The sequence below is a fragment of the Strix uralensis genome, chromosome 1, assembly GCF_047716275.1.
Source record: "Strix uralensis isolate ZFMK-TIS-50842 chromosome 1, bStrUra1, whole genome shotgun sequence".
Lineage (NCBI taxonomy): Eukaryota > Metazoa > Chordata > Aves > Strigiformes > Strigidae > Strix > Strix uralensis.
The window spans coordinates 162665183-162674775 of NC_133972.1; positions in this window are offsets into that span (position 1 = coordinate 162665183).

A 9593-nucleotide genomic window follows, 5' to 3' on the forward strand; every position below is an offset into this window, starting at 1 on the left:
AAAATACTGCAAGGCAGAGCAATAAACATCGTAATTCACTCAGCAGGATTTGCAGGGCAAGGTGAATAATGCAGAAGCAAGGGGAAACAATGCAACTTTATTCCAAAGTATATGAAAATACAACATTGGAGCCTGATAATTTCCGTGAATTCAAAACCAATCCTGTAAAGACCAGTGTCTTGAGAGAAGTGAGTGATTTGTTGAATTCAGGAGACATCTTTTCCTAAAGAAGGGGAAAGCAAAAAGGAGGTGAGGGCTGACAGCCTGGCCCTGTGCTCTTTGGTTGATGCTTTTCTTCTTGAGGTAATAAAAATAACAGTGTTTTCAGAACTGCTCTTACTGATGGAGTGACTGTGGCAAGCATTGGCCTGGGGAGATATCAGCCCCATTTTCACCTCATGCCACTTCTTTTTCCTCCCTCACTAACCTCTGATTAAAAGAAATCTTTCTTTTACATCCACAGTCTTTCCAGGGCCAAATCTTCAACCCCACGGTGAAGTCTGACAAAGCTGAGTGGGAGGAGGGAGTGATGGGGAAGCTGTGTGGCAGCAGGACCGAGTTTCAAGAAGAGCTCCCAGAGGAACAAGTGTGTACAAGATGTTTTCCCACTCTCTGAAGAATTTCTGTGGTTAGGGACAGGGGCTGGACTTCCATCAGAAGACCAGCAGCCTTGAAAGCCAGTGCCCAGCTGACTTTTGCTAAGATTGTCAGGTGACAGAGGACACAATGCCCTAAAATTTTGGTGCCCTGCTACTCTGGGGGAAGGCTTTGCTCCCCATCCTGTGCCACAAGCCTGCATTTCAGCTGAGCAGAACCAAACTGAGCTGGACAGTTTGGACAAACCAGTCTGGTCTTTTGCTTCTGTCTTTCCCACAAAGGGCTCCTGAAGCTGGGAACTGACTTGCTTTCCCCCCCTCTCAGTGCACATTGCAAAGCCCATCTTCCCCAGGCTGCAAATGCAGACAGTGTGATGTGATCAGAGATACAGGTCTGGAGGCTGTGGGATGTTTTAAGAAGGCATGTATGATTTGATTGTGTAGACTATATTTGAGATTTTTTTTTTTTGAGGTAGAGCCTGTTATTAGAAACTTTTGTATTCAAATTGTTGAATTAGACTATCTCACTGAAAAATATAGATGCTTCATTTTTGCATAAAAAATACAACACTGCAGAACACTGCAGTGGCACCAGTGGATTAAAAATAAGGTAATATCAGAAGCCAGTGAGCTGGTTTGTCTGTCACCTGCCAAGAGTCTAACTTTCAGTTGAATTCAGCAACTTCGCTCTTAAAGGTACTGAGCTCTCCAAGTAATAAAGTAAATGCAAAGATGGCAAGCAGTGCATTTAAAATATTTATCAGGGCTGGTGCAATAAATATATTCCATTCCCCTATTTCTATTTATGAATTTACTTAAATGCAGCTAGATGAAGTAATTTTACAAGGAGCATAATATTATTCCCTTGCATTAATCATGCATTGACTGCCAATGCAATCTGAGATAGTGGTGCTGAAGAACAAATAGGAAATATGCTTCCAGATTTTGTTATTTCTCTCCCACTGAGATCACTCATTGGGCTTGCTTTCCTTCTCCATCCCATCTCTCCATCGCAGGCAAGAAACTGAGCGTGCCAAGGAGGAACAGTGGTTTGCAATGCATCTGTGCCACACTATTGTGTGAAAGCTGGTCCTCCTGCTCCCACGTGGACCATACACAGAGGGCACATTACATGCATGGCTGCTGCAGCATAAGCTCTTTGAAACACTATGTCAGCTTGTCTCTCTGATATCCCAATAAAACAGAGCTTTTTGAGCATTAATTTTTCAAGATGTAGGTGGTTATTTATACTATTGTTGTCTACGTAATGGCTGAGCCTTGTTCTGCCAGGTTGCTATTTTATTTCTTCAGGATTCAGTGCACTTCCTATTGATGGTAGTAGCAAGTCTCCCACTTACAACGGAATTGTCTCTTGTGATAACAACATATTGTATGTGAAATGTGATAATGAGGATTTTGTAGATAAGGCACTGCATTGATTTAATTGATTTAATGTCTTTTCCATACCTTGATCTGGAGCAAGACCCTCAGCTAAACTTAGTCCTTGAAACTAAAGCAGACTTCTATCAAATTATTTTTTGCAATGGTCAAAACAGAGAAGGAAAGAAAAAAGGATGGTTTATATGCTGGGGGCTCCTGCATTTCACAAGCGATAGGAAAATTTCTGTCTCCGGAGATGCTGAGGCTTTCATCTCCAGGTGGGAGCTGGGAGGCAGAAGCAGGTGTCTCTCACATTGGCAAGCTCTGCAAAAGCCTGTATCCACCTCTGAGTGGAAAGCTCAGCAGGCGTTCCTGCGGTCCACAAATTGTTGCCAGCTGTCAAAGTGAAATGGTTCAGCAGTGAGTCTCCCGGGCTGTGTTCCAGCCAAAATTCAATCGGATTACAAACCAATTGCTCCAGCCTGTCCCAGAAGCAGGAAACCACCATCAGCTGGCTGGTGGGATCTGGTCTCAGTGACAGACAGTGCTGCTCCTCACCAGCTGCAATGTGTTTGCAGTAGCTCACTGGGAGCAGTGGCTCTCCTTGCAGGTCTTATGAATGCAGTTCTCCCTCCTTCCCCAAGCTGTGGGAATGATGATTTCCTGAAAAAAATTTTAAAAAGAAGAGGAGGAGAGGACTGAAAGGTGTACTGCTGCAAGCAACTTTTCTCCAAGCAGTGATTTCTTGGCAAAACATCTTCTGAAACTCCAGGGGCCACATCCTCCCAAAGCACTACCACTCACATATAACTGAAATAGCAAATACCTTTCACCAAAATAAGAAGATTGCTTTTATTTCACATACAGTTTGGTTGTGGACGGCCTGGCTGTAGATTTCATTGATATCAACTCAAAGAGACCTGGCCAATTCTATAGGTAGCAAGATTATCTAATGACAGTTTGTAATCAAAAACATTTTGGAAAAGAGAAAGAAGTTTCCTGTTTGGGGACTCAGTCAGGCTCTGATTATTTGTGATTAAAGGCAAGACATTCATGAGAAACAGGTTGTCATACACATACCTTGCCATGTTTCTTCTCTTTCCCTCTTTAGCACTGACTGCCTACGACATGCTGAAGTACTTGGTGAAGGTTCTTAGTAGGATGCCTCAGCTAAAGCCCCACTTAAGCCCAGTTGTAAGCTGGACCTTGGAAGAAGTAGTCATCATCTTTGCTTCACTTGTGGGCACAAAGCAGTGAAGGCATCACATGTTAGTCTTGTCAACATTTTAAGACTAAGTATAAACATGATAAGAAAATAAGATGCTGTTGAGGCACTTGGCTGATCCCGCTGAGTAAGAAGTGCCAGTGATGGAGCATTACCAGGCTGAGGCAGTTGGCTGCCTGTGGGCTCCTTTGCTCTGAAGGGATAAGACCTTTAAGAGCGAAAGGTAGAGAAGAACAGGGAGATGTGGACACCTGAGGGTATAATCAGGAGCTTCTTCCCATGAAAGGAATGGGGGAGGGAAGCTTTGATTCCTCTCTCTCCCACATGCCTTCACTGCCCTTTCTTTTCCTCTGTATTTCTAGTCCCATGGGGAAAACGTTTCTATTAAAGCAAACCTCCAGGGAACTGAAATATACGTAGGAATTCTTTGGAGGAAAACTTGGCTCCGGTGAAGTCAACAGGAGTTTTGGAATCAACTTCAATTGAGCCTGAATTTCACCTTGCTGTAATACTGTCCTAAAACATTTCCAGGACCTGCTCAATGTTGACCTTTCTATCACAACTGTATGGAGCCTGATACCATCCTGTGAAATTCACCATTCTTTTGTGATAAATCGCATTCTCTCTCAAGGGCTAACAACAAATAAATACCTCTTAATCATCTGGAGAATGAGATTAACAGTTTCATGTATTGCTGGACACCACGACCAGACCTTTGTAGTTTCAGTGGGAAACTGCTGGAAATTGAATGTTTCTGCAGAGGTTGTTTATTTGGAATATTCCAATGATCCAGATTTAGTTATTTTTGGTGTCCCTTTCCATAGGGAGTTGGCAACCTATTTAAATCCAGGGGACCATGACTAGTTATTCAAGTTTTGCTCTGCTGGATTTGTGCCGTGTATATTTTGGAAACAACGTCTGCTCTGAGCAGCAGATAGAGCGATGCCACAGCCCACATCAGTGAAAAGCTCTTGTGAATTTTTTTTCCTATTCCATTTTCAGTGAAGGCTGTGCTCTGTTCTCCTTCTTTCTATATTTTATTGCCAATGTGGAGTGCTTTAAAAATGCCATTAAGGAATGTGTTACCCAGTAGGATCATAGCACATTTCACTCTCTATGCTCTTTCCAACAGCAGCCAAGCTCTGAATCTACGATATCATTCTGATGATTGAAAAAGCACAAGCATTTTCTGTTTGGTAAGTGTAACTCTGGGGCTATTGACAACAGACTTCTAATGTAATGTGCAGAGCCCACATTTTCTTAAATGCACAGTGATTTTGACATGACTGGCCTGATTTTCCAAGGCAGTCGAACATCTGAGGATCCCAAGCTGATGGTTTTTAGCTTCTCAGCAAATGAGACCAGACACTGGAAATTCAAAAGTTAGATCCAAAGAATGAGCCACCCAAATTTGTGAAGTCAAATGACTTTACCTTTCTCCTCATCCCCACTGTCTTTCCCATTCCTGGAAGAATTCCGCCTGATTTCTTCAACTTGCGCTCTATGTTTTAAAAGCACTTCTGGAGCCATTACTTCACCATCCTTGAAGAGGCCTGGGATCAGGGAGTTCATCAGCAGCGAGGGGTGACTCAGCAGTGAGAAGCGGTTTTCAGTTACAATCCTGCCTCCCACAGTGACTCTGAGCAGGGAGTAATCAGCATATGTGTGCAAACACGTTGGCTTGGCAGGATGAAATGGCAGCCGGTCCTCGTGCAACATCTGCTTCCACTGTCAGTCTCTCACGTATGCCCACGTAGCACCATCCTCTCAGCAGCCAGGCACTGGGAGTGGATCTCCCCTTCCAATCCTCTCCCATCCGGCAATGCAGGATCCCCTGCCTGCTTCTTCCCTGTATTAGTGCTTGCCTGGCTCCAGCCTATGTCTTCCTGCAGATCTCTTCTACTAGTAGGGAGGATCAGTGCTTTGGGAAGCCCCTGGCAGAAGATGGGACTGTAGTCTTCTATACATTGTATACTTCTATACACTAAGACAATGTGATGATGTGAGATTTCCCTCTGCACTGCTTTGTCACCCCCAAACCCTGCCTCAGGCTGGTTTGGCTATGTCCTTTGGGACAAGATGGCAGTGGGACTGGGAACACACTGGCTGTGCAGGAGCAGGATGCTCAGAGACATTCCCACTTCTACCATCGACTCACCACATGAGGCTATAAGGGCAGGTAACTTCTCTGTTCCCTGTGTTTAAAGACTAAAAAAGCAACTGTGACCTACTGAGATTAAAATAACTTAAGAGCCTGGGCAGTGTCTTATTAACTGATTATTGCCAGAAAAGGAAGAGAAAAAATAAGCTGGAAAAAGCCTCTTTCACTTGCCTTGTTCCACTGCCATCTAATTCCCATAACCTCTACCTGTATCCCTGGGCCCTTGTATCTCACTTATCACAAGAAACAAACTTAGTCATCCCACCAAGAGACAGAATCCTGGTGCAATGCACAGGGAACCCTATCAGATAGATGTTGTTAAGAGCAAATTTCATTAGAAATATTGGTGAAAGATGGAGAAGGTGGATGGTAAACCAAGGGCTAGCACAGAACATGTCCTGCAGAAGTCATTAGAGCTATTTTGGTGTCTTCAGCAGCAGTCAAACTGGGCACGGCGTCTGGGCCATTTTGTAGACTTCAATCTTCTACTATTGTGAGCAGTCCTGGAGGAGGATGGCTTTAAAGTCCCTTTCAGAGAGTTTTTGGCCAGAGAAATGTATGCATTCAAGATGCTACAGATGATTAGAAATATTTTTGCTAGCTCAGTTTATTAAGAAATGACCTTAGTGATACAGTTGATAAGTTCTTTGTTCTGTGAGTTATAATGTGATAACAAACATTGCTCTGCAAATAGAGAAAGGCTGGTTAGTCTCTACTAAATTCCCAATGATTAGCACCAAAGCTGTGGCCTCAAGAAGCTACAAAGGTTCTGTCAAATAGGGCTAAAAGGGTCTAAAGCCTAAAGACTGGCCTCCACTGCTGGAAGAAGGACCAGTGGGATGCTGTATGCTTTAGCACTCTGCTGTGTTCCTTCCAGATGCTGTCTTGCTCCAAGCAGATGATGTCCTCTGTTCGGTACTGGAATCTGTATAGTTGACAAGGTAAGTAGAGCATTTCCAGATTGCTGGGGAGGGAAGAGATCCTAATTCAGCGGTCCCACTTCACCTCAGCACCACTCTGTGATCTCCAAGAGCTTGCTGATGGCAGCCAAAAGGAGGGTAGACAGCCATAACTGTGTCCTGCCTTGTTTCCAGCTGGTGTTGTGGCTACAGACTTGCTGATTTCCATCACAGCTACTCACTTCTCATGTGCCACTGCTGCTTGGCCATGCTGGCCCTTTATTGCAAAGACAGTGACCGGTGGTGTAACATTTTCTGCTGCAAGAAATACAGGCCCTTGCCACTTGTATGAAGAAATTCCTACAGCATGTCTATTTGCTTGTGCTTTTCCTCTGTGTACATAACCTATAACTATTTTTATCTAGCTATGCACAGACCTTTTATAGTTATCTCTGCTTATTTTCAAAAACCTTAACATTTGGCATGTATTGTATTGGTCCCACTGATTTTGTGTTGTTTTTCTTCTCTATTCCCTTCATTCCTTGCCTCCTCTCCTCAGTGGATCCCAGCCCACGGTCTTCTCCCAAACAGGCACAGGCTGGTTTCAGCCCTGTCTGCCCCACTGATTTAACCTAGTCCTTTCCCCAACCCAAATTAACAAAACCTTCTCACAATAGTCAGTCACAGGGCTGGTGGCTTATTTCCAGCTCTTAAACTTACAAACCTATTTATAGCTCAAAAGGCTTGAAAAGAGATCATTAAGGGAATATGTTTGCGAATATAGAACAAAGATCTGATTCTAGGATTTTCTTTATGCAATTAATCAGTGTAAATAATAATGTTTGACACCTGCTTTCCTCTCCCATAGAAATCTCAAAGCAGTTTACAGCTATGAATTCACTAAGCCACCCTCAGACCCAGTGCAACAGAGAGAGGAGCCATCCTTGAAGGTCTTGGACTGACACCACATTCAGATCTACTAATGTTATTTTTCTTTTAAATTCACTGACTTGCTCTTACTCTCTGACCCCCACTCACGCTCCTCCTCACATCCGAGGCTGAAGTGTGCGTGAATTAGACCTTCACAGATTCAAATTATATCAAAAGTACAGCACTATAGTGCTCAATGGTGACATTCACTGGAGACCCTGAGCTCCTTGCTTTATTCTGAAGCCATTAAGCATTATCGTTCATCTATAAAATATAGCACGGTTACACACTGATGCAGAGAGATTATTTTTTCCCTATTTCTTCAGTTCCCGTCACTATTAATGTAATGTGATCATCAGAGCACGGGGCTCGGGAGCTCCATCCTATTCCTGCTCTACAGTGACAACCTGAATACATGTTTTCTGCAAATTATGTTTTGCTGTTTACCTTTGGTTCTGATGAAAAGCTGCAAACTTGCAGTTAGTGTTTGAAAACCAGTGCTAACTTGGAAAGTTCATGCATTACTCATGGAAATGCACTTCAAAACCAGGATTACTCTTACGGATCATGTCTCCACTCGGAGAAATGGGGACTTAGTTAAAAATGGCAAGTTCCAAACAGGATTTATGCTGAGGATGCAGCCACATGAGCTTATCATGACTTTTTTATCCCCAAATTCAGATTTTTTCCTTTTCTCTGTCACACTTCAGCTCTAAGTGCCACTTTGCTGCTGGTCACAAAAGCTCGGCTGTGATGTGCACCTGTTTGCAGTTTCTTTCCATGTAGTCAGGACAGTGTACAAGGATGATCACATTGACTCAACCAAGCAAAGCCATCCACCTGCACCTGATACGGCCCAACAGTTGGTGAAAACACAGCAAGGCCAGATATTTCAAACACTAGATATGTCCTTTTGTAACTATGTTTCACATGATATTTTTAAACTTCAAGCCCATCTTCTCCCAAAAAGTATCTTCTGGTAGAAGGGTTGATTTGCTCTGAAAAGTTTCTTCTTGCCATGAATCATTCTTTTCATTGAATCTTTACTGTGGGCCTTGACAAAGGTTTCAAAGTCCATTTTGTTTTCCCTGAGCAATCATGAACGTGCAGATCAGCAACCTCATTCAGAAGACTGCTGGCCATGCTTGGGTAGTGCTGTGAGTTCTGGACTCCTGTATTACAGAGATGTGCTCCCCTTGTACCTGGATAAAGCCTAAAAGACACACCTCAGTGAGATTTCCCCTAGAAAATAAGGCAAAAATTAGCTTGATTTATGAAGCATGTTTTAATCCAAGTCAAAATATTAGGCCTCTGCTCTGAGAATTCAAGTACATCTTGTTGTCTTAGGTACCTTCTGGGTGAGGGAGTATAATATAGTGATAAAATGGGGACACAAGGATTTTAGGTAGTAAGTGGGGTAAAGCGTGGGGAGAGGAGCTAGAATCACAGTTCTTCAGGGCACCACGAGGTATGACTTGGGGGTGAGACCAGAAATGTCTCTGTAGACATCAAGTGCATGTCTAAGCCTCATCAGGTTCCACAAAGGTTTTCTACTTGTGCGAAGCTTGACCTGGTTGATCTTCTCATGCCTTATGTAATGAGCTGGATTAAAAACCCTCTTATCCTTCTACTCCTTTAGGCTATTTGTGCAGGGCACAGTCACTTTGAAACCATGATGGACTTGGCAGAAAGACTCACTAAGATTCTTTAAATTAATAAATACTTCCTCATTGTGTTAACTGGGCTGCGTTTACATGTCTTTGTCCGCAGCATGTGCATCACCACTTTTTCTTCATCTGAAACATGCCTACACTTAGACTGAGTATTCAGAGGTTTGTGATATCCTTATGTGTCTCATCCTCCATCTCTGGCCCAGCTACACCTCCTTTACACCTGAACAGAGACTCTTTGGAGCAGAGACCTGTTGGCTCTGTGGAGGTGCCAGCTGCTCTTTAGGGCATAAAAAAATTACGGCCCAGAATGGGGCCAAATTGCTGATGAATAGCCGTTGCGGGTGCCAAGTCGCTGATGACTCTTGGGCCTGTTGGCGACTCCTCTGGCTACACCTGTACTAGTGAACTGGTGCCAGTGCCCACCCTTTGGTCCTGAGGCCAGCTGGCATTGGCTGGCCATGTTGCTACTTTTAGCTTCTCTTAGCTACCAAAACAAGTTTGTAAAGTTCCTACTATTAGTATTCCTGGTCCAGGCAAACTCCTGAGCGTTTGTTTAGGAGAGTGCTGCTTACTCTGGCTATAATCATGCCTGAGACCACTCCAACACCTTCACAGTGTTGATGTTCCAGTGTCTGAGCCTGGTCTCTGGTGTTGTTCATGCCAAATGAATGCCAACTTGCTTTGTGGTTAAACAATATCTTCTTCCCAAACACCAAGGATTTTTTTTCC